Raw genomic sequence first — 25,241 nt, 5'->3', positions numbered from 1 at the left:
AGGAGTCACTCATCTCTGAGCTAAGCATGGCGTGTAGTCACCAAGGCCCATGGATGCAGAAGCAGAGAGGGAGGCCCTCCTACTCAACAGGATGCACTGATGCCTCTGATAGACCCTCTGCTGATTAATTTTAATTGTCAATTTGACATAATCTAGAGTCACCTGGGAAGGAAGTCCCAATGAGAAATTGCCTACATTAGGTTGACCTATGGGCATGTCCATGGGGGACTGTTTAGAGTAAGTCAGTTGAGGTGAGAAGATCTATCCACTGTGGATGGTGCCATCCTCTGGGCTAGGGATCCTGTACTATGCAAGAGTGGAGAGAGAAGGCTACACACTAATGTGTGTTTTGTGTACTAATGTGTGTAATGTGTACTCATATACATGTATGTAATAATTCATCTCTCTATGCTGGTGACTGTGGATGTCATCTGACCAGTTGCTTCAAGTTCCTGCTACCTTGATTTACCTGCAATGATTGATGGAGTTATGAACCAAATAAACCCCTTCTCATTTAAGTTCCTCTTGGCATAGTGTTTTTTTCACAGCAAGAGGAAACAAAACTAAGACACACCATCTTTGCACTGTGGCTGGCCATAACACAGATACGATCTAAGGGATGCTGGGCCAGCTTCTTGTACAGACAGAAGCAAATTCTATCAGAAGCCACTGAATCCAGAAGAGATGATGGTGAGCGCCAAGGCCTTGATGACCAAGAGATTCATGGTGAAACCAGTCCATCACAAGTGCAGAGCTGGCCCCCTCATACCTGCACTCAAGTCCACAGCCATCTTTTTGTTGGGGATCCTTTGTTCTGTTTTCTCCCTAGTTATGGAAGATGGTTTTCCAAGAGTGTCTGAGCTTGATGGGGCATATACTGATCCTGGAGCCACACCATGAAGAATGATGTGGCCTAGGGCCTTCTATGGTCACATGAGTAGACCTGAGATGGCTGATGTCAAATGTATCCCAGAAATAGAAAGCTGGTGGCTAATGTTGTGGCATCAAGCTCTCCCTGGGATGTCCCTGCCATGGTTGACAGGGCAAGATACAATGGACTCAGTCAGACACCCACCAAGGAGGCCTATGCCAGGCCCATGCTGTAAAAAAAGCAAGGAAGGAATCACTTAAATGAATGGGGAAATCCAGGAGTTCCCTAGAGATCCATGGAAGTTTCTAGAACAATAATAACCAGCACTTATATAGCACTCACACACATTGAACTCTTGTTTTTACAATGTGGGCACATTCTATAGCCACAAAGACGAAGGCACAGGTTGGTTAAGTGTCATGTCCAAGTTAGGGCCTGGGGCAATAGGAAGAAAAGACATCAAAACCCCAAGCCAAGCTCTGCCTCTACAAAGCTGTGTTCCTAAGAGGGTTATTTAACACGTTGTGTCTCAGTTTCCTCACCTGCCAAATAAGCTTCTCATTGTTCTTTATCTCATTTGAATGTGTCAGCACAATGCCAAGTAGATACTGAGCAGTCAAACAATAGATTTGTAATAGTCAGACTTTAAACTGGGAGATGTTTTTTTCCAAAGACTGCACTCCTCCCCCACTCACAGTCAGAGTCTTATGTAGCACAGATTAGCTTGGACTCACTATGTGGCCAACAATGGCCTTGAACTTTTGAACTTCCCACCTCTACCTCTTGAGTGTTAGAATATAGGGGTGCACCACCATGCCAGGTTTATGGGCCCTGAGGTTTAAACCCAGTATATGTAAGGGAAGTGCTCTACCAATTGAGCTATCTCCCAAGCTCAAGACTGCCCTCTTAACCACTCTATGGCATGGCCTCTCCAGAATGAATGAGACCACTGGCTTCTTCAGAGCCTGTTGCTGCCTTCTTAGATTAAGAACTCTTAGGCTGGCCAGACTGCACACTCACCTGATGCTGGGGGACCCCACCCACCAGACTCATCCCCAGGCTCCTGATACTCTGACAGCTGCCCAGGGGTGGGGGTTGGGACCTCACACCACCCACGCTCTGCTGGGAAATCCAGCTAACTATTGGAGGCTAAGACTCCTCTCTGTAACCAGTCTTCCCGAAAATTGTACAAATGCTGGAAGATAAAAGTGCAGGGATCGGCATGAATGGAGTGGGTTTTTCAGAAACACCGTTTAACATCAAGAGCCTTCTGATGTGAGCGATTTGGATTCTGGTGCATTTCTGGATTGTTTGTTGAATTATGCATCAGCAGCTTCTGTTGCCGTGAAAAGCGCCACCACCACGCGGGCTGTTCTGAAACCTGCAGCAACGGAGACAGTTGGGCGCACAGTTTGGATAGTGAGATTTGTCTTTGATGACAGCGAAGCAGCAGAAAGAGAGAAAGAAAGGAGAGGAGATATGGAAAAGAGGCAGCAGGAAGAATCCAGGGAGCAGGCATGAGAGTCGCACACTTATGCAGCATACTCTCAAGACAACTTCACACCAGAGACAAGGTGAGCAGACATAGGCTCAGACTTCCCCAATGTCTATCCCTCCCCATCAAGCAAGGACGAGGCCAACAGAGAGTCAGAATTCACCCCTGGTCCAGGTTGAAACACACCCAGACTGTCAAATGCCTACCACCTGAAATGAAATGTTCCCATTCAAGTTTGTGCTTCCTTTCTACTGGGTCAGGGACAGTTTTTCATTTACTGCAGACTGGTATGCGTTTCACCAAACTACAATGGTAGACAGTACACCCGTGTGACTGAGGGCACAGAGCAAGGAGGTAAAAGATTCTCAAAGTGCATGCTGTTCAGCAGTTGGAATGCAATATAACCCTGGTTTCTTGACATTCCCAATTCCTTTCTCTGTCATCAGATCTGACCCCCTATCCTGGGGAAGCTCCCAACATCGCTGATGACATATCACACATTGCCCAAGTTTGGGCCTGGGTCAATAGGAAGAAAAGATATCAAAACCCCAAGCCAAGCTCTGCCTCTACAAAGCTGTGTTCCTAAGTGGGTTATTTAACATGCTGTGCCTCAGTTTCCCCACCTGCCAAATAAGCTTCTCATTGTTCTTTACCTCATTTGAATGTGTCAGCACAATGCCAAGTAGATACTGAGCAGTCAGTAAATGTTATCTGCTGGTTCCATTGTTATTCTCAAAAACAAAGCAAAATAAAACAAAAACATGCTATGATTTTAGAAGAAGGCTCCATGGAGCACCTTGCTTACTGAAGGGACTGCGTTCTTACTAGTGCGGACTCCACTTGCTCTCTCAGGGAACGCTATGTCTGCATTAGCCAGACCAGGAGGCCCCAGGGAATTTGTTGGTATCATGACAGTGGAGTTGCCATCCATGCAGGTCTGGCAAGAGCCTCATCCCTACAGTGGTTATTTTCAAGAAGTCATCGAGCCAAAACTACTCTCTTGGGCTGGCTCTGTTTAGGACCTGGGCTCCAGGGGCACAGGGAGGCCCCTTAGCCCAATTATAAATCAATCTAGCAGCCCTCACAGAGCTCACAGCCATAAATGGCTCTAAAAGCTCAGCCCTTTTTCGGCCAGCATGCTCAGGGCTCCAGGATTAATGAGTATCAGCTGGCAGCAGTCTGCTGGGGACAGATGCTGACCTAATGAGCAGGGTGGCCCAGCCTGTGCCCACTGGGTGTGGGCAGGAGAGACAAGCAGGTATTCTTGTCACGATGGCCCTTTGCTGAGTGTCACTTTGAAAGGCAGGGCTATTGTCACTAAGGGCATCCTATTACCACACCCTGAACTGGCCACAGAAAATATGAAACATCATTCACAAAAGCCAAGTGTTCTGAGGCCATCTACCTCTATTTGTCATTGGGTGCAGGACCAAGTTTGTCTCAATGTCCTCAAACCACCTGGAGGAAGGGCTTGGCACTCTGGGCATTACTCCCTTCCCCACAACACCTGTTTGGTGCTGTATCTAAACACAGAGTCCCTTCTAGAATTTTTCCTCAGTCATTTCCTTGGCATAGGCAGAATCTTCCAGACATGGGCTTTAAGTTTGCCTGAAGTTGGCACATGTCTATGCAGGGTTTATAGGGTTCAAATGGAGGCATGCGTCCACCATATGCTTGTCACCAAAGGGTACAATATATAGACCTTGCTGAACTTGTACGAGGTCCTGGGGAGACTGTAAGCAAAAATCACGACAGAAGTAATAATGATCATTCATTGCATACTTGCAGTGTGCCAGCTCTTATGGGCACAAGCTTCTTTAAAAACACAAATGGAAGACAAAGAATAAAGGGTCACATTATAGCCAGACCAAATGAATCAGAAACTGGGAAGATCGCTTTGACCAGGGAAATCATTGACAGACTTCATGGAGGAGGCAGTATCTTCATGACCTCAGTGCATCCCAGGCCAGGGCTGGAAAAAGCTCACTAAGGACATACTTTTATACCTTGGAGAACAGAGGTTTGGGGCCACAGGTACATTTCATTTTGGAGGGAGCTACAGCCTGGGAAATGCTACCAGGGTGAAATTTTTCAAAATCAAAGGTTTCACCGCTGACTAAAGGGGTTTTCCCTTAACCATGGCTTTCCTTTTTTTTTTCTCTCTCTCTATCTGTCCAGAATGTGAAATTTTTTAGAGCTAAAACTTACACTTCCAGATCTTAAGTGTACACGTTGATGGATTTTTGACAAATGTGTTTACCTGTGCAGCTGAAACTCCTGTCTTGATCTAGGATATTTCCATGGGGGATGAAGAATAAGAATGTAACCTTTACATCTGATCATTCATTATCCACACCTGCTGGGCTCCTGTGAACTAAAATCCATCACAATGACCCACCTCCCCTTCTCAGGACAAAAGGAAAATAAAGTCAAGGCCCATCTAGAGAGGCAAATGCCTAGTCAATCATTATATCACTCATCTTTGTATTCCTGGAAGCATGCTTCCCTGGCAGGCACAGAGTGGGTGATGCAAAGTCTTCTGATAAATAAAGGAAAGAACGACTCTCCCTGGAGTAAACTCTCCCCAGGAAACAACAGTATTCCCCTTTCTCTTGTGTGAGGCTAATGTTGGCTTCCTCCTCGGACTACAAAAAGGATTTTTCTGTTTTGCCATCCACTTTGTTCTCCCCAACATCTCACTCTGGTTTCAGGCAGCCCAGAGTACTCCTAAACTGTTTAGTTGACCAAGCCTGAGACAAAATCTGCCCCAGTGCCAGGTACCCTCGCTTTTGCTTTCTGTACTCACGAGCCACACCACTGCCTAACGGTTTTCCAGCTAATAAGGCTTCGCAAATCCCCAGAGAGGACAAGTGTTCTAAGACCAACATCCACAGACAGGCTGAGATCGTGGACTTCCCAGTCTCCTCAGTACCCGAGTATGGCATAGCTGGCCACACACCAACCCTTCCGCCCTCTAAGAGCCCAGATGTGCTCCTGGAACTCGCCCCCTTTACTGGGGATGGCAGGTTTCTCCGCAGCATCAGCCAGCATTCCAATCAGATTATTTCTCACTTGCAGGATTGCACAAAGAGGAAAAAAATAATGCTGAACATTCTGTTCATGGAAGAAAAAATAGCAGCAGAAAACTGCCACATTGTTTGGTCTATTTTCAATTTCATTTGTGAGCCCTGCAAATAGCTATCTGTGCAAGCGGGCCAGAGGAGGTCTCCAGTAACCCAGTACATACTAGCCCAGCTCATAGTGTGGCTTTGCAGAAAGAGCTCTGCCTCCCACCACCCCACCCCCATCATGCCATCTCTTCCTACTATGGTTTTACACAATATTACCATGGAGAAAAATTGAGTAAAATGTATATGGGACCTCTTTGCACAGTTTTTTTTTTTTTGAAAACTTGAGCAACTCTGTAATTGTAATTGTTTTTAAAAATAGTTTTAAAAAGCATAGATCTGAGTTAGTAGTATTAGGGTACAGTTTCAGCATCGGAGTTTGAAAAGGTTCCCACAAAGCCAGTGTGCAGCCAGGGTTACAAAGCCCTGTTCACTGTGCCTGAGAAGGCCAAACAAATAGCATAAAACCAGGAAGCCATTGGCATGCCTTCAGGACCAAAGGCTTAGCTGTGAAGGAAGTCAGAGGGCTGCTGGGCAGAACATGTACAGGAGTTAGGGGAAGTCAGGCTAGGGTTCCTCTGAAGGATATCAACACAACAGGGATGAATCCAACCAGGATGTAGCAAAGCAGAGAATAACAGATAGGGAATGGGCAAAGAGCATCCTAAGCCAGTAAAGAAAGATGCAGCACCCTGTGATGGACAAGGACAGAATGTGGGGGCCTTTACAGAGAGAAGGTTTATAAAAAACCACAACCTGTCCCATTCCCGCTGGGCACCCGAACAAGTGGATCTGTGTACATCTGAGCCAGCTACAAGCCCTTGCAAACTGTCGGGAGTAATTGTCAGCAAAGAGCCAATTCTCCAGCAGACACTTGGCATCTCTCAGCTAACCAAACGTGGAGACCTTAGAGTGACTTCAGGATACAGCATTGATGGGGACTGAGGTAAGCCATCCTCGTCATGGCTCATGTCCCTTTGCCTGTCTGCACATAACTGTCTCGGGTATTTCCAGCTGAAAAGCCAGCCATGTACCAGAAAATCCTAGACATGACCTGGGAAAGGCTAACAGAAATCTTGGTGCCTACATACCAAGTTAATGCTCCTGACTTACAGGGTCTCTTGAGTCACTCACTGCTCAATGCCTCTATTCTTATTTTATACACAAGTCTAATAAACTTGAGTGTCTGGTGCCAAGCCCGAAGCCAATTAAAACGAACAAATTAAACAGGAACAGCAGAGCTACATCAGACAAGATTACTGATGACAGTGAACAGTGACAGGTAACAGACACCCTGGTGGTTGAGGAAGGGAGACATCTATGCAAAATCACCTGGAGTGCTCACCTGACACAAGGAAGTGGGGGGGGGGGCTGCAAAGCTGAGGGAAAACTTTAAGTTACCCAACCCAAGTTCCAAAGCTCCAGAGCACCCCTTCTTTCTTTAGCTTTTAAATGGTGTCAATTGACCCAACATGTGTAGAACAGTGACTGACAGAGCCCTGCTACATGTGACCAGTGGGAAAGACAACAGGCTAATCATTCTGACCCCAGGATCACCAAACACTGTCCCATCCTATGCCTGTTTTCTCCTCTTCTAGTGCTGTCCATTGTCCTGCCTGAGCAGGATTCCCCAGAACTACTCAGCCTATTGCATCTTCCAGGCTTCTGAAGGCAACTCAGAAGTAAGAGAAGCCCCTCCCCCGTGTCATTGTTACACCACCAGTGTTTCAAAGGCTATGAGTTTTGCTGTAATCTCCAACTCTGCTGTGGTCAGAAATGCTGCACGTCCTTAACCCAGTTACATCTTGTGCTGAGCTCTCTCTGTCTTGGGTCCTCCTTTGGTAGCAAAGCACAGAGAATATAGCTAATCCATTGCTATCATTGGAACTTTGGACCCTGACATGACTCAGAGCCTCTATCTGCTAACTGGGTTGCACTGGCTAGCTTCAAAGTTCAAAGTTAGAGGGTAAGCCTGCCCTGGGAACGTCCAAGTGGGGTGGTGTCCTTTCTACCAATACCTCAAGACACGACTGAGAGAAAACCAGAGAGGGCTGGCCTCTCATGCTAAAGGGGCACCAGGTCCCTGTCCCAGACTCAAAGGCCTGACCGGAGGGACATATGGTGGCTGACCACCAAGGCAACAAGAATGGGAGCTGTGTGCTGAAACATCCAGATGCCCAGCTAGGCGAGGCCTAATTCTAGGATCCCAGCTCCCAGTAGTCTCCTTTCTGGTGCCAGTGTCCTCTCTCCATCCAAATACACAAAAGAAGAGGAAGCCTAGTGGGGAAGAACAAGTTTTGAGATGCCCTGTCCACAGGACTAGATGGAAGCAGAGGTAGAAAACCAGGTAGGCAGGTAAGGGGAATGGAAACAGGTCAGGGCTGGGGTGAGGGCTCCAATTGCTGCTAAAGATCACTGGGCAGCCTGGGAGACACCTGAAAGTCTCCTGTGGCATTTCAGGCATGAAACATAAATCATCCCACTTTCCCTTCTTCCCAATCTTGTTTTCTTGCTGCATCAGCTGAATTCTCCAATTGGCCTGGGTTTAAATGGGGACTTTTGTTCCTGCTCGCTTTTCCCCTCCTTTTCTTCTTCTTCTCAACATCCCCCTCCATTCCCACAGAAAGTGATGACAGGGACTCTCTCTGCCTGCAAACCCAAGATGTAAGTTTGTGGTTTCACTTGGTGGGAGGCAGAGAGAAACACGCAGAGGGGAGGAACTTTGGGGGCCCTTGAGGGAGGTTACAGGACTGAGTGACCAGCAGGGAGAAAAGTGTCACCCAAACACACCAGCCTAGTGGACTCCTAACCAGTCTCCCACCAGGCAAACTCGTGCTCAAGCTCCCAGTGCAGCCAAAGGCATACTGAAGTAGAGCAGGGTGGGATAAAGCTTACAGTCAATGGGAATGAGAGGGCTGCAGGGGGCCTGTCGATCCTGAGGACCAGAACTCCCCTGGGCTCTGTGGGTGGTTGGGAGAGAAGAGTTTCTTTCACTTCTTTGTTTCCATGGTTCCCAAGCACCTCCATGATGCAACACAGGACTGATTCCCTTGTGGAATTAACCCAGAGGCCCTGACCCAAGGGCGCGTGAGAAGCAGGCACCTCCTGTGACCCTCTGGGAACTAACTGTGCACAGTGCTGCTGTTTCTGAATTCCCCTTCTGGTGCTACCCTCAGGAAGACCTCAGAAGCTTTCTGAAGCCTGCTAGAGAGCTACAGGAGACTCCCCCAGCGACATCAGCCTCCAGCTTTCACTGAAGACTAGATGCTGTTCTGTCAGCCCTCATGGGGAAGGAGGCTGAGACCCAGGGTAGGGGCTGAGTCTGCACTTCTACCCCTTGTTGATCAGACAGAGACAGAGGCAGGGTCACTATCATCATCTGGATGGCAGAACAGGATGGCCACACGACTAGTGCAGCTTGCTTGGTATTGTCAGGCTGAATCTGGCAGTGAACTCGGTGGTACAGGGTCACTCATGACAGGATACTCGTTTAGTGGTTAAAACTGGGACTCTAATGTGAGACTACTTAGCTGACATTCATATGGTGACTCACGATGCAACTTTTTGGTGCCTTTGTTTGACCCCTGATAGGAGGGTGGTAGTTACATCACCAGCTTATGGGGCACAGAGGTTAGTTAAAACAGTTCTGGGAAGTCCTAGGAACAGTAACAATCTGAGCCAGTACCTAGTCTCACCATGTAGCCCTGGCTTCCCTGGAACTCACTCTGTAGACTCTGTAGATGAGGCTGGCCTTGAACTTACAGAGATCACCCTGCCTCTACCTCCTGAGTGCTGGGATTAAAAGCATGTGCCATCGCACCCAGTGCCCCTGATATACTTAATCACATTACTGTAGGGCCAAGGATACCCGAAGTTTTGGGAGGACAGAGCCATGAAGCTGCAGGGGTGAGTGATACAAGCCTTCTTCTCACTGGTTGGTAGGAGATCTGATTCTGATATTCTGCTTCTGAGAGAGTATTGGGGCTATTTCAGAAGTTAACAAGAGAGGTAACTAGGGTGTCTATATTAGTTACTTTATTGTTTATTGTTTTGTTTTCTTTTTATTTACATTAGAAACAATCTTAGTGTTATATTTCAATCCCAGTTCCCTCTCCCTCCCATCCTCCCATGCCCCCCCCACCGGCCCCCATCCCAGCCTTCTTTTGCTCCATAGAAAGTGTGAGGCTTTCCATGGGGATCATTACAGTCTGTCACATCATTTGGGGCAGGGCCTAGGCCCTCCCCTGTATGTCTAGACTGAGAATTTATCCCTCTATGGGGAATGGGCTCTCAATGTCCATTTGTACACTAGGGATAAATACTGATTCCATTACCACAGGCCCCATAGACTGCCCAAGTCTCCTAACGGACACCCACGTTCAGGGGACCTGGTTCTGTCCTATGCTGGTTTCTGAGCTGTCAGTCTGGGGTCCATGAGCTCCCCCTTGTTCAGGTCAGCTGTTTCTGTGGATTTCCCCAGCATGGACTTGACCACTTTGCTCATCACTCCTCCCTCTCTACAACTGGATTCCAGGAATTTGACTCAGTGCTTAGCTGTGGGTCTCTGCTTCTGCTTCTATCAGCTACTGGATGAAAACTCTAGGATGGCACATAAGGTAGTCATCAATCTCATTACAGGGGAAGGATATTTAAGGTAGCCTCTCCACTATTGCTTAGATTCTTAGTTGGTGTCATCCTTATAGATCTCTCGACATATCCCTAGTGCCAGATTTCTCTTTAAACCTATAATGGCTCCCTCTATTAAGGTATCTCTTTTCTTGCTCTCCTCTATTCTTCCCCCAACTCAATCTTCCTGCTCTCTCCTGTCCGCCTCTCCCCTCCTCTTCTCCCCTTCTCTTTCTCCTGACTCCCTCTCCCTTCCCCCCATGCTCCCAATTAGCTCAGGAGATCTTGTCCCTTTCTCCTTCTTTGGGGACCATGTATGTCTCTCTTAGGGTCCTCCTTGTTTCCTAGCTTCTCTGGAGGTGTGGATTTTAGGCTGGTAATATTTAGGCTATATTAGGTAATATTAGGTAATATTTAGGAATTTAGGCTCTATGTCTAAAATCCATATATGAGTGAGTACATACTATGTTTGTCTTTTTGTGACTGGGTTACCTCGCTCGGAATGGTTTCTTCTAGTTCCATCCATTTGCCTGTGAATTTCAAGATTCCATTGTTGTTGGTTTTTTCTGCTGAGTAATACTCCATTGTGTAAATGTACCACATTTTCTCTATCCATTCTTCATTTGAGGGACATCTAGGTTGCTTTCAGGTTTTTTTTTTTTTTTATGCCCAGTGGAAGTAATTTAAGGTAGGAGAGTTTTTGTTTTGTCTGTTTCTTTTGGTTTATTTGTTCATGGTTTAGGGATTACAGTTATAGTCCATTCTGATGGCAGTGGGTGGGAAAGACTCACTGTGGCAGTGAGAGCAGGAGATAGGTTCTCACATGGCCATGGTACTGACCAATAAACAGAGTTCAGCCCATAAGCGAGGGTGAGTCTCTCAAGCAAGCCTCTCCTCTATAATCTTACGTTCTCCAGCTGGGTCCCACGTCCAGAAAGTTCTACAACTTCTACAATCCCCAAAATAGTTACACCAGCTGGCAACCAAGAATTCAAACACACGAGCTTTTGGGAGACATTTTGCATTTGAATATTCATACCCTGGTGTGTGTGTGTGTGTGTGTGTGTGTGTGTGTGTGTGTGTGTGTGTTGCATACTATCCTGTGAGGGGTGTGCTGCTTTCCTTCTAAAACTCTCATAGCAACTTCTTGAGATGTGAAGCTTCAAGCCAGGAAGAGGCCAATATTCAGTGGAGATGAAGCCTGAGCTTTAAACCAGCTATAGGAAGCTGCACACCCTTAGCTTTTGGGGCTCCTGGATCCTGGTGAACTGAGCCCCCACAGGCCAATTCCATCTCTATAGCTCCTTGTGCTTAAAAGACTCTGAAACCTGACCCTGGTGCCATATTAGATGCTTGGCCATTGACTCCTGTCTGTCTCCTCCTTTATGCTTTCTTGATTCAACTTCCCTGGTCATCCCAACAACAAAAAAACAAAGGGAAATGGATAGTTCCAGTTCCCCACCAGCTTTGTGAAGCTCAGTGACAGCTATGGGCTGTCTCTCCTTAGCCCTGCCCATAGAGAAGGAAACACTGGCTTGGCAGGTCTAATGAGTCAGAAGCTCAGACCACAAAGTCAAGGACATGAGCTACCTAAAAGCTTCCTATCCCAAACCCGTTGACAACACAGCTCAAGGAGTACTATTCCTGTGTTCAACTGAGTGTCCCCATGTGACACAGAGCACAGACTGGAGAGGACACACAGAGAGCCTCTAGACTCTCAGCCCCACCCCTCCCAAGAATACCTTTAGGAACTGTTGGTTGAGACTTGACCTGTCTAGAGATCTTACCAGCGTCATTAAAGCAAAGCATTACAGGAAACCAAACATTCCTCTCCATACCTGCAAGGACTCTGAAATTTTCATTCTTAATACTTTTACCTTTTTAATAATCCACTGACTATCTGACTCACTAAGAGGTTGCGATCCATGGTTTGGAAAGCACTATTGGAGAGGCAGGGAAGTGACAATAACTCAAAGTGGCCACAAAGCTAGCCAAGATCCCATTTTGCAGAGGGACAGACTGCCTGCCAACTTCAGAACCCAAAGAGCCCCAGGGCTGAAACACAGGGTTGAAAGGACAGCCTAGCACCCCGAGCCAGCCAATTCGTGGAGAAACATTCCTGTCCTTCCATAGACTAATTCTGCACACAGCCTCAAATTGGTTTATCTGAAAGGTACAGAATGTCACTCCTGCCACACAATAGTGTGAGCATTTCCTTTGTGGCACATGAATGAAGCCCACATTAGATAAGTCACTCAAGTGCGTACTCCGAGAACTTCCTCGGAATTGTGTTCTGTTACTAGCTAGTCCAGTGGAGGCTCTTTTTGTTCTCACTTGGGGAATGTAGTAACTTGGGCCTTTCTCATTCACACATATTTCCCTTGAACTCTTTCTCCTTTTGGATGTTTCCAGGGACTGAACCTCTGGAGCCTCCTGACTGCATGGATTAGAATAAACAGTTCTCGCCCCAACTCTCCTCCAAAGTGTCTCTTCTACGGGAGCACTTGACTTTTATCATACTGGAAATTCATAAAACTCAAAGTAAATGAATAGGAAAGCCCCTGAGTAACCTAATTTAGCTTCCTACTTCATGGTTAGAAGACAATGACCAAAAAAGTAATTCCTGACAGTCACTCACAGGACTAGAATGAGAGCTGGCACTGGGGGTCTGTTTCCCAGGCTGGCTTGCTAAATGGCTTCTCCATAAACAAAGGAAGGAGGGCTACATCCCCAGTGCTCCCAAGGGTACTGAGCTCTGTTATCTTGGTAGACTAGGTGGCTCTAGAAAACCAAAACAGAATGAAGAGTAACACTGAAAACAAAACTCCACTTTCAAGGCCACATTTCTCCTTGTGGTACATAAAAAGGACCAGTCCAGCTAGGATTTCCATTTTCAAAGGACTGTTCATCTTCAGCATCCCCACTATGCCATTGAATGTGGCAGCAAGTGGCCACTGCTCTTGAGGCAGCATCTGGAAAAAGACTCAGCCTTGCCCTAGGAGGGTCTTACCTGCTGGATCTTATGATGAGAAGCTGCTCCTCTCAGCTGGCCCCAGGCATGGCAGAAATGACCTGATCCTTACTGATTCAGGAAAGCCTTTGAACAGCAATGCTCAGGGCCCTGACACAGTCATCAGCACAGCCAACTGAACCACAAGAATGATTTTCACAAGGGCGCATCATGCATGATTTCTAGGAGAGATGTGTGTTTGAGTCCATTGGCTCCATACTCTAGTTTCTGAGGGTAAGAGATGCTTCACATACATGCATACAAATAAACGTGCACACACACATACACACAGGCATGTATGTTCTCACAGGACACATGCATATATGGGCAAGGTACATAGACTGTTTAGGTTCAGAAACACGTCAAGGGCCAGTCTACATTGTTTTATTTTTATTCATGGGGAGTTGTATCAACACATCTCTCCTGCCCTAGGGTACAGCCGTCAGTCTGAGGAGCAGGCCAAAGTCAGTTATGTGAAGTGGGCCGACTCTTTGGTTTGTAGAGTGGGTTCAGGGTTTAATAAAAATTTTAAAATGTTCAATGAAGCTATTCATATCATTGTCTTTGTTACATCAGGGCCACCCTTGAACATAGAAGCCTCAGATTCTTACACACCAGAAATGAAGACTGTCTGCCACATTATGCAAGAATGTAATCAAATTTCGTAGTTTTCTATGGGAACATAAACTGGGATACTTCTTTTGGTAAGCAATTTAGCACTAGATAGCCAATCTTTAACATGTTAATACTCTCTGACCTAAAATACCATTTCTGGGACTCTAACCAAAGGAAACAGTCTGCAATGCAGGAATAACACACACACACACACACACACACACACACACACACACACACACACACACACACAAATCTTCATGTACAATAATTTCTATATTAGCATTATTTATAACTAGAAAATGAAAAGTAACAAATAATTTTTAAAAACCAAAGGAGAGTAGTTAAGCAATTTGGAATACAGTCACATAATAGAATATTAAACAGATGTTTACAATTGTGCTTATGGAGGGTTTATAACAACTGAGAAAATTGGTTGAGTCACAACATTTGCTGGGTAAGTGTGGGGGTCACATGTATATTATATTCTTACCTATAGAGCATAATTAACATCATGGGGCTGTGAAGATGTCTCGGTGGGTAAAGTGTGTGTTGGGCAAGCATGAGGACCTGAACTTCGAACCTCAACACCAACACAAAAGCTGAACACAGGGGTACTCTAGAGAGACCTAGGTGGTAAAACACAAATGGGTGCCTGGAGCTCACTGACCAGCAAGTCTAGCTACAACTGCTAGTTCCAGATTTGATGGTGAGACCCTGTCTCAAAAAAAATAAGTCAGAGAACAATTGACGGTAGCTGAAGTCAGTCTCTCACCTTCCCGTTTCCATGCACATACTAGAGTGCATATACACCCATGCAGAACACACACAATTGAAAGTTAAAAGAAATTAACAGCCATATTGGTCTAGAAATGTTGAATTTAATTTTTTTTCCATTTGTACAGGGGTAACACACTGTATTAAATATGTAAGGTCTTAAAAAAAAAAAAAGAAGGAACTTTGAGAGCCCATCCCATGTGAAGGGATGCTTTCTTGACCTGGACACATGGGGAAGGGCCTAGGCCTGACCCAGGATGATGTGGTAGACTTTGGGGAGCCCCTTTTGAGGACCTTACCCTGCCTGGGGAGTGGAGGGGGGATGGCTAGGGGCAGGTGGGATGTTGGGGGGAGGGGAGGGAGAGGGAGAAGGGATTGACATGTGAAGCAAGCTTGTTCCTAATTTGAACTAATAAAAGAATAAAATAAAAAATAAAAATAGATAATATTGAATCATGATAATATAGGCCTTGTTTTATAATTTGGAAAGCTTAAATGCCTTTGAAACTTATTAATATAAAATTTCAGTGTGTTATACTTAGATACATAAGCAAAATTATTTTTGATTTTTATTTAGACATTTTCATTTCATTTGCAATTTCCTTTTACTTACTAGTTTTTAGCTAAACATCATATTAATGTAATAAAACGGTAAAAAAAAAAGAATGGAAAATATATGAAAGTTCACAAAGCAGAGGCACTCAGTGTGTATAATTACTTTTATTTTTCCCTATGTATTTCTGTGTTTTCCCAAGTTAAAAAAAAAAGTACACTGGTTTTTGGTTTGTTTGTTTGTTTTAGCTTTGAACACAGACCGACATTATTTGCAGGACAGTCTGGTGACGTGTGTGCCACCTACCAGCCCTGCAGGGAGCCCAAGGAAGCTGGGATCCCCTCTCACTGCTCACCTCTACAACTTTACCCCTCATCACCATCTCTGTAATGACTATGTTGGATCACATGATCTCTGAAACCACTCTGTTGAAATGTTCTGAATCTCAAAATATCATCCTTCTGTGTTAGAGAATGGGCTCTCAAAAGGGGTCCAAGAGGCGTAACCATCTTACAAGTAAAACACTATAATCATCCTAACGAGAGATGGACTTGGATGGTCTTCTGGAAGATGCAGCTGCTCCTTTACAGTCCGTAGAGAAACATGCTGACATGATGTCCTTGGGTTTGGACAGCTGGAGCCAAACATCCAAATTAAGGGGGCCTCTGGCAGCTGTGCTGTGAAGCCAAGAACTCATGGCTGGGAGAGGTGGGGGTCTCTGCACTATGCTTCCACCCAAGGAGTCCTTTTCTCACCATGCTGGCCAAGGGGCTTGATGGGTTACACTGAATAACAGGGCACACTACTCATTTGTCCTATAGCCTCCATCCACAGACATCTCTTGGCCAAACTCCAAGGAAAGGTGTGTGTGTGTGTGTGTGTGTGTGTGTGTGTGTGTGTGTGTGTGTGTGTACATGCACTGAATACAGTTATCTCACAAGTTGTCTGCCTCATGTTATTAAGTCCTATATCCTCGATGCTATTGGTTGTCACTCCTTAACAATTCTCTATCAGTTGATGGATCACCTGGGAGGGAAAATAAGGGGCTAAACTGGCTTCCTACCATGGATGAAGAACTTTTTCCAAACTTGATGAAACCCTACCCCAAGACCTTGACCATATTTCTCACAGTGTGGAAAATCCACTGCTTCTTTTTGGATCTGATATTCAGACAGCACACATTAGGATAGATAGATGGTAAGACACAGTGTTTCCATCATAGTTGGTAAAGGGCCACCTTAACAGCACAGGCTCTTCCATTGGCATCCCTCACCCCTACCCTGCTGCCCAGTAACCTCCCGAACCTACATCACCTAAAAGGGTCATGTTTTGCCCAGCAGGGGGCCTCCAGGAACTCTGCCTGGCATTATGCCCTTAATGCTCAGGTACCTAGCTCACCTTTGTTTGTGCCCTCTTCTTGAATTAGTCCACTAGGTTGAAGGACCCTGCCGGTATATCCTGGATTTGAGAGTTGTATTGGATAACCAGGGTGGTTCAAATGTAACAGTGGTCACCAAGCTGCCCCTATCACTTGAGGCTGTCAAGGTTGGGGCATGGCAAGAGTAACTGGTGGACGAATGGGAAAGGCAGTCTTCTCATGTCTGCTGTGCTATTCTCAGTGTTCATGCTTCCTCCCTTCAGACCAAGCTGGAAGTCCTTCTGACCTCTAGAGCAGCGTGATGCCAGTAATCACAATTCTCACATGACATCTGCAGGAGGTAGCCAAGATGCTATTCCCGGCTTCAGCCAAGACAATGAAGAAGCACAGAGAGGCTGAGCTTCTGGCCTCAGGTCACCCTGTCTGTCACATTCACAGCTGGGAAGACCTTCACCCTCACTGTTAGCCACTCCAGGGGGATAATCATTAGGATTGTCACCTCCACCCCAGTGGGCAGTGAAGGGCTTTGACAGCATAGCATTTTCTTCTCTGTGAGAGGGAGAAAAGTGTGTTGCAATGGACACCAGGGAGGTTGATTCCATGGAAGGAGGGTTATGAGTGCTGCCTTTTGATAAGAAAGTCATGGAGAGCTGACTTTCTCAAAAACTTCATCAAAAATAGGCACATGTCACCATTGCCCTCTTGGCACTGGTAGGGAAGGCCATCATGATTATTCTTTTGCTAATCTCTATCAGAACATGAAATCCCCCCTTCTAATGGTCCATTATCCATCTTTCAATACATCATCCATGTGCATGGGTATCCTTGCTAGGAAGGCACTCCAGGAGGACTCAGAAGAGCCTTAGACATGAGTTTCATGAATAACGAAGTGGATACAGGTCCTTGGCATCATCTAAGGAAATTTCCAGGACCTTGGCCAGCATCCCAATGATACATGCCCTCCCATGACCTGGTTGTTATGTGATAGAGATACGGGGGCTTAATGTAAGGAAATGTTTAGAAGTAGAGCATGGACATTAAGGAATGAGCCTGTGTTCATATGTTTTCACTTTAGTGTATTCAGAGCTGGCAGAGAAAAGGGACATTTCAGTTCTAATTAATGAGCTGCTACATTTGTCTAAACAATGCTCCCATCTCTGCCCTCATTGTAAAGGAAGGTCCAAGCTCTCCTGGAATCAAAGGTTCTATCTCTCCCATCATTATGGGAAGCACCCACTGATTATACTGGATTTTGGCACCTCTCCACCCTATTTGGGCCTCAGCCCCAAAATCCCTCATCAAAGACTAGTTGTGATGTGTAATTGACAAGACCATATTGATGAAGTGTAATTTATGGGCTTGGCTCTTAACTCTAAATCTATGTCCAATTGAAATTACTTTCAATTTACTGACACTAAAGAACTCAGAACAGGCTATTTACTGGGATTTCCTCAACTATGTTACAGAGAGAGAGAGAGAGAGAGAGAGAGAGAGAGAGAGAGAGAATGAAACTTGGAACTTTTCAACTTATCATGAGGCTTTGGTCTGATTTCAAGTTCTGTTACCACCTGGGCAAGAGGCACCTGAGTCCAAAGGTGAATTCATGTTTGTATTGTGTCTACAACTATAGTCAGGGAAACAAAAGCTGTCATATCATACGAAACGATATGCCCATTGCGGTGCTAGAGGAAACCCAGGAATCCTGGCATCTTGCTTGGGTAACCTTCTGTGTAGCATCCCTGGTGTTCACTGCTCCCTCACCTTCACCTTACATTTCTCCACTATGTATTTTAGCCTTAGATTACATAGATTTCGAAGATGAGGGTCTTCACTTCTACCCACTGATTGCATGGCCACATGCCTAAAAACCCTGACCAGAGATTTTACAGAATGCGATCTGGTCCTCAGCTTTCTCTATAACGCAGCCCATCCCTTCTGCTATTCATCCACATATAGGCGAGTTGTAATGAATTAACCAGATCTGGTGGAATAATAAATGATGTTTTATTTGGTAAAGAACTTATGCAGAAAACAAGTGACTGTTGCTGTGCTCCTGCTCCAAGGATGCAGACCCTGACCCTGTCTCCCTGCCTCCCTGATGCTCTCCCAGGTGGACCCCTATTTCTTATCCTCTCCCTTTATCTGGTCATGTCCACACCTGTAACCATGCCCAAAAGGTATGACCACTGTTACAGGTACACAGGCAAATATATATTGTTAAACAGGAGCCCTTCCAGGACCCTCTCTACCTCAGATCTCCAGGCAGAGCTTTTCCAGTGACTCGGAATATTCTACCTGGGCCTCTTATTATCAGTTTGATCTCATGAGAATATTAAAAATTTCCACTCTAACTACATCCTCTTATCCCCACTCAAACACAGTTATCCCAAGTCACTCTCTTCATCGCTTTCAAAGCTTTGGTAAGTGTGTGTGTGTGTGTGTGTGTGTGTGTGTTTCCTGGTCTCTCCTTCGGGTCATTGGCTCCATTTATAAAATGAAGTAATGAGGTTGGAGATCAGTGGAATCAGTGGAGAGATGGGTGGACATCACATACCTACTATGTGCCAGGCTCTCTTCCTGTACTAGGGAAACAATGGACGTTGAGTATTGGAGGCAGTCACCTTGCAGGCAGGAGGCTTGTGGGAAATTGGAATTGTAGGTGCTTTGGGCAGAGATGAAGGGTCTGGAAGGAGGCATCTCATGTGCTGACAATGAAAGCCCGCATATACATCACACAGAATCTATTAACGCAACTGGCATGGAGAGCAATTGCTTTTTAGTATATTAAGATCTTCCTCGGAGGTCATTATGAGGCAATGGTAAGGATCAGGTGACATGTTGAGGTTTCTCACAGATGGATTAATTTTTGTTTATATCTAGTTGCTGGCACAGTGAGTGAGTTGGTGGGTTTGGGGGTAGAGGGTATAAGAGAGAGGACCTTGGAAGAAAGGAGCTGAGTGAGATTTCTTCTGGCTGTTATTTTATTGCGTGCACTGCCTGCTGTGGGTCCAGGGCCAGTAGGAAGGGAAGGGTGAACCTAGAACCCTGGGAGGACCTTCATGGGGGGAGAAACACTTAACTGACATTTTATCTGCATTCCCTTCTCCTTACCTCTCAAACCTTGAGATGTCATTCAGGAAGCAGACAACCACAGACAGAGAAACGGAGATGTTGAGGACAACATTCTAAAAGCTTTGGAGGCAAAGATTTGGATAAAAAGATTTGCAGGACTCGGGATATAAAGAGAAGGAGTGGGGAAAACAGTCAAAGAATGTATGGTTCTCCAAATAGTGTGTCCCCAATGGGGTCTCTAGTATTATTATTAGCTGCTGGAAAGACCCTGCCTTTATAGGCAATATTATTCTCTGCTATGGGTCGATGCAGAAATTCAAGTGTCACCAATGCAATGATATTAAGAGATGGGGCCTCTAAAAGGTGATGAGACCATGAAAGCTCCTCCTTTTAGTTTGTACAATAAATTCTAGAATCTTCTTAGCTATCATGTACCCTGGACCCAAATATCATAGATTAATCCCTAGAAAGGATGCCATTGTAAAGTATACATACTTACCATGATATATACCACACTTCCGCCACAACATTGACTGCCCAGCAAACAATACTCGCTATTCCATTTATGACACATGGCCATTATCTGTCTACATGTGCCCACCAGCCTTACTCTTACACCATTAACTACCACCCACATCTGCCACTCACAGCAAATACAATTTTCTTCTACCTCTGCTCAGGACTAGACATTGCTAGACATATCTCATAATTTTGGGAGCATAAGAACAACCACTTCTAAACAACATCCATCCCAAACAACAAAGCCTGCAGGGATTTGCAATGGAAAGGCCCCAGTTGTTGTAATGGCTACAACCTTGTAAGGACATGAGTCCAAGTTCATTAAGGAGCTTGGAACAGATGAACCCTGTTGCTGTTGTGATTAATAATCATAATAGACAGTGAGCTGGAGGGCTTCCCAGCTGTGCCTCCCAGGGCTCTGTTCTGGGTTCTCCTCTCTAGCCACCAGTGAGTAATGGCCTGGTTTATTGGAAACTCTCTTTTCATTTTTTATGGCTTCAATTAAGTGATGGGGAGAATCCATCATGTAACCTTTTTGCTGTACTGCTAAAGACTTCCAGAGGGGGAAATATTTATCAAACCCCAAACCATCAGAAGAAAGGCTGCGGTGAACCTAACAGGAGGCTGGGGTGGCAGAGAGGTGACCAGAATGGCAGGAAGACAAAAAGGAAATATCCACACAGAGGTTTCCTGCCTGGACAACAGTCACTCCCTGGTGAAGGATCCGTTCATTTTACAGCTATCCACAGAAACTCCTGTTTGTGTTTCATCTCAAACTCCATATCCCCTGGGAATGATCCACCAATTGCAGGGAAAGAAGTTAAGCAATCAGGTACTCTCCCTGGTCATGTGGACTACCATAGCCCAGCAGGTTCAAGGCAACAGGAAAAAAGTACAGTGGGAGGTATCCACATTTTAAGTGGCAGAAGATGTACTACAAAGTCCACAGGAACATGGCAGCCATGTGGGAAACTGACATGAGACTCTAGATTGATGAGAATGTCAAAGGGTCCATTTGGAGATTGCAGCTACAAATACTTCTCAACACTAATGACAACAAACCCTCTCCCTGATCAATGCACTGGAATGTATAGGCCTCTCTATCCCTGGCCCTAAGTTGGCCCTAACCCTTTCCCTGACCTCTGCCAGGCAGCCATGTTGGTAAGTGGAGCTGGCTTTTATTCTCCTCTTTAAATTATTCACATCCTAATCTTGCCCACTGGCATTAATCTTTCATTTGCTATTTAGACATCTGATTCCTGGGGCAGGATTGAGAGATGTCACTGGGGAGATGAAGTTGGCCAAAGGGGAGGTCTGGAGGGAGTTTGAGTCCTGCAAAGTAACAAGGGCCTGACTGGAATTAATGGGTTGCCACCCCGTTCCCCATCCCAAAGGAGAGGTAGCTATAGTCAGAGTACACGGAAACATCTGAAGGAATGAAATGACAGGCCATTGTGTTTTGGAAGTGTGTGTGTGTGTGTGTGTGTGTGTGTGTGTGTGTGTGTGTGTCTGTGTCTGTGTATATGTGTATGTGTGTGTGTTCAAGTGCACCTGCATACAAGTGTGTGCACATATGTCTGTGTGAAGGAAGAGATATAGTCTTTCAGTTCACATTAAAATTAGGTGTTAATAATAGACTTGTATAGTCCTGGCCCAGGACACAGATATAGAGAAAACTGATCAGAGAGGGTGTGTCAAATAAAAAGGGTGTCCATATGAACCCTAGGCTTGTCTCCATATACTAAGTAAAGATACTAACAGTTAGATGATCTGAAAATTAAGACATGGATCTCTTAATAGAAGAAAGATGAAACTCTGTCAACATACTCCATTATGCCACATACACAAAGTGACAGGCTCTATGATCAATGCTGTCCCTTCAGTTTCTCAGTCACTGCCCACAGTAATCTTAGGAGGCACGATAGTGAACACACCCAGTTATAGGTGATGAAATTGAGGCTTGGAAATATTACATAAACCACCCCTGAAGTCCCTTGACTAGCAAGTGATCAAGGAGAACTGGAACCAAGGAATTAGCCAGCTCTTAACCAGTGATTTAAGGTGGAATAGATACATTCAACAATGACCAACAGCCATTAGGAGAAAAGTTTGTGCTGCCAAATAAGGAAGTGACTAGCTGCACAGTTACTTACAGATTAATTTAAATTCAATGAAACTTAAAGTGCAGTTCTTTAGCCACACTGACCACATTTCAGCTACCCGTTTGTCACATGTGTCAGGCTAGCAGAATGCCCAGTGCAGACACATATCACCATCATCATTGAATGTTCACTGGACAATGGTGGCTATTGAACAGTAGAGGCTGGCCAGTGGACATGCTGTCAGGAAAGCCAGGTGGAGGAGGGGCTGCATTAAACTGAGAGCTCTTTGCATCTTGAAAGGAGAAGAAAGGAGGTGACTAGGGAAGCAAAGAGCAGAGAGTAGCCTGGCACAGATCAATAGGTTGGTGTCACTAACAAGTGTGATTTCACTCAGTGTCACAGAAGGAAGCGACCTTGACAGTTAGCATGCATGACCCCTACTCATTACAAATGACGCCATGACAACTAGGGAGGTAACCTGATTTAGGATAACATGATCCAGTAAGTCTGGGTCTTTCCTATCCCATCACAGCCTTCTACTCTAGAGCTTTCCCATCGTTCTGTTCTCCTTGGAAATGTCCAGAAAACACCAGAGGAGCCCGAGGTGATATTTATTGTGACATCACACTATTCTGACTCCTAGCAGGTAAGCTTTGCTATTCAGAGAAGCCTGTCATTAACCCTCTGGCTGTGTCTTTTCTTATAATGGCACAAGGCTGCCCAAGAATGGAGGCCAGGTGTCCACTAAATGGCATCAATTGACAAGAGTGAGAAATGGCAAATTTAGACTCTCATTCCACTCTATTCCCTGTGGACTAAGGCATATTGTAGGTAGTCAGTAAACACTTCAAACAAACCAACTAAAGTATGGTTAGATGGACAGGTAGGTGGCTGGATGGGTGGATAATTGATGGATGTCACCTGTCTAGGAGTCCTTTAACTGCTTTATGGACTATTGGTTCACTCTCCCACCCCATCCCACCCAACACTGCTAGTGACACACTCGTGCGTGCTTCCTAACCAGCCACTAAAAAGGAAAGTGTCTCAGTATGCAGAATATATACAAGTGCATCTCAGGCCTCAGTATAAAAAAATGACTGTATCTGCTGACATAGGAAGACAAAGGAGGAGGTGGGAGAGATAATTCAGTGGTTAGGAACATGGGCTGCTCTTCCAGAGGACCCCAGTTCAATTCCAAGCCTCTACACAATGCCTCACAACCATCTGGAACTTCAGTCCCAGAGGTTCCAACACTCTCTTCTGGCCTCTGTGGGCAATATATGTATGCATGTATGTATGTATGTATGTATGTATGTATGTATGTATGTATGTATGTAGGCAAGAGGCCCATACACATAAAATAATGATTTTATGAATAAAAAAAAGAAAAAAAGGGATTTTGGCTTCTGCAAAGGAATGCTGTTGTGTGTCTTTCTTGCTCTGGAAATCCAAAGGTACTCTCAAGGCTGACTTTACTGCATCCTGCACAGGTCAGCTCCCTTCTGACCTTGAGCAGTTATTACCTTCCTCACTGCACAAGGCCAATCCATCTTCCTGATGTCTCACTTACCAGCTAGAGCACAGAGGATGGCTGAGAGCCACAGAGGAAGTTGTATAGTACCTCCTGTTGAAATGCTCTTAAGTGACCCTCCTCTGCTAGGATGTTATTTTTTTCCTTCCTCCAGAGTCAGGTTGGGTCTCTTCCTTACGAGAACTGCAGTTCCAACTGGGATTGCCTCCTCGGGCTCTCTCCAGATGCTTGCTCTGCAGTGTGTCATTAAATCCATGTTCAGCCAGTGAAACGATGCAACTCTTCTGAGATGAACAGCAATCTCAGATGCAGGCTTTGTTCAGTGGGTAAGGAATGAGGTGACACTTTAGCTCATGAAGTCCTTGAGAGCAAAGATTTTATTTCTGGACCTTTTATACCTGAGTTCCCAGAATGTAGAAAAATGCCTCAAAGAATAAACAACCAATACAATGGATGAATGAATAGATGTGTGTGTGTGTGTGTGTGTGTGTGTGTGTGTGTGTGTGTGTGTGTGTGTGTGTGAGAGAGAGAGAGAGAGAGAGAGAGAGAGAGAGAGAGAGGTAGCTCCAGCCCCATGACTGTGCCTCACACCCAGGTTGCTACTGTTTTCTTCCAGGACTGCTGGCTCTGTCCTAGCCCTGGGCCCCTGTTTTCTTTCTCGTAGCTTCCCTTCCCACCTCTCCCTTCTTTGGACTCTATGTCACTTTTTCTTCAACTGCCCCATACTCATCTCTCTTCCTTGGTCTTTGCAGTTTATCCTGACAGTTTTCTCAGTGAGTTCTTCATGGTCACCCACAACTCAGCACCCAGCCACCTCTGTCTTGTACATGGCTGGTCCTCCAAACTGGCTCAGTCTGAGAACCGGTGCCAGCCATCTTATATTGCTATAGGGTTTATTTTTATTTTCTTAAGAAAAGATTACATTCCTTTAACAAGATGTAGAGTAACCAGGATGAAGGAGAGGTTCTCCTCCTTGTCCACCAGGGTTCATTTCTCCTGCCCATGAGCCTCTTCCCAGTGTCCACACTGGTCCCTTGGAATCTTCCAGCATATCCACCTCCATTCTAGAACCCAATGCCCACCAATCACTCCTGATTCCCAGGCTAGTGCACCTGCTTCCCACCACAATTGTGTGGGTCAATGTGAAGATCAAAGACCTCTTGTGAACACAGCCTTTTAACCCTCTGGAAGTTTCTGAACCACAATGCACGGGCCTAACCAAGTCTAACTTTCAAATCCAGGAATAACGTAGTCTGATACTGACAAAGCACCCAGCCACGGTAGCCTTTGTGAAAGACGAGAGTCATAGTCAGTGTCCTTCGAGAATGTGAGGCATTGCCGAGTTCTCGTTTAAGAACGCACTGTTTGAAATTCAGCAGCCACCTGGGCACAGCTGGGAGGATGGAAGGGAAAAGCAGGGAAGGCTGGTCTAATTTTCCCCGAAGACTTAGCTGAAGACTGATGTATAGATCTGCAGATTTTCCACCACTGCATCTCAAGTGAAAATCTAAGCAGCAGGGTAGGAGGTAATGGAGACAAGAGAGAAAGGGGGAAGGTGGAGTAG

The 25,241-nt window shown here is 45.5% G+C and overlaps 1 protein-coding gene across 7 annotated transcripts in view; it reads right to left on the bottom strand.

The window, feature by feature from the left end:
* Plxna4 (plexin A4) overlaps nt 1-25,241 on the bottom strand; it is a 568,362-nt gene that overhangs the window by 270,551 nt on the left and 272,570 nt on the right. The gene's annotated exons all lie outside the window — the stretch shown is intronic.

This window comes from Cricetulus griseus (assembly GCF_003668045.3).
Source record: "Cricetulus griseus strain 17A/GY chromosome 1 unlocalized genomic scaffold, alternate assembly CriGri-PICRH-1.0 chr1_0, whole genome shotgun sequence".
NCBI classification, from domain to species: Eukaryota; Metazoa; Chordata; class Mammalia; order Rodentia; family Cricetidae; genus Cricetulus; species Cricetulus griseus.
The sequence above is the reverse complement of the archived record's forward strand: the minus strand, read 5'-3'. Positions and strand labels throughout refer to the sequence as shown.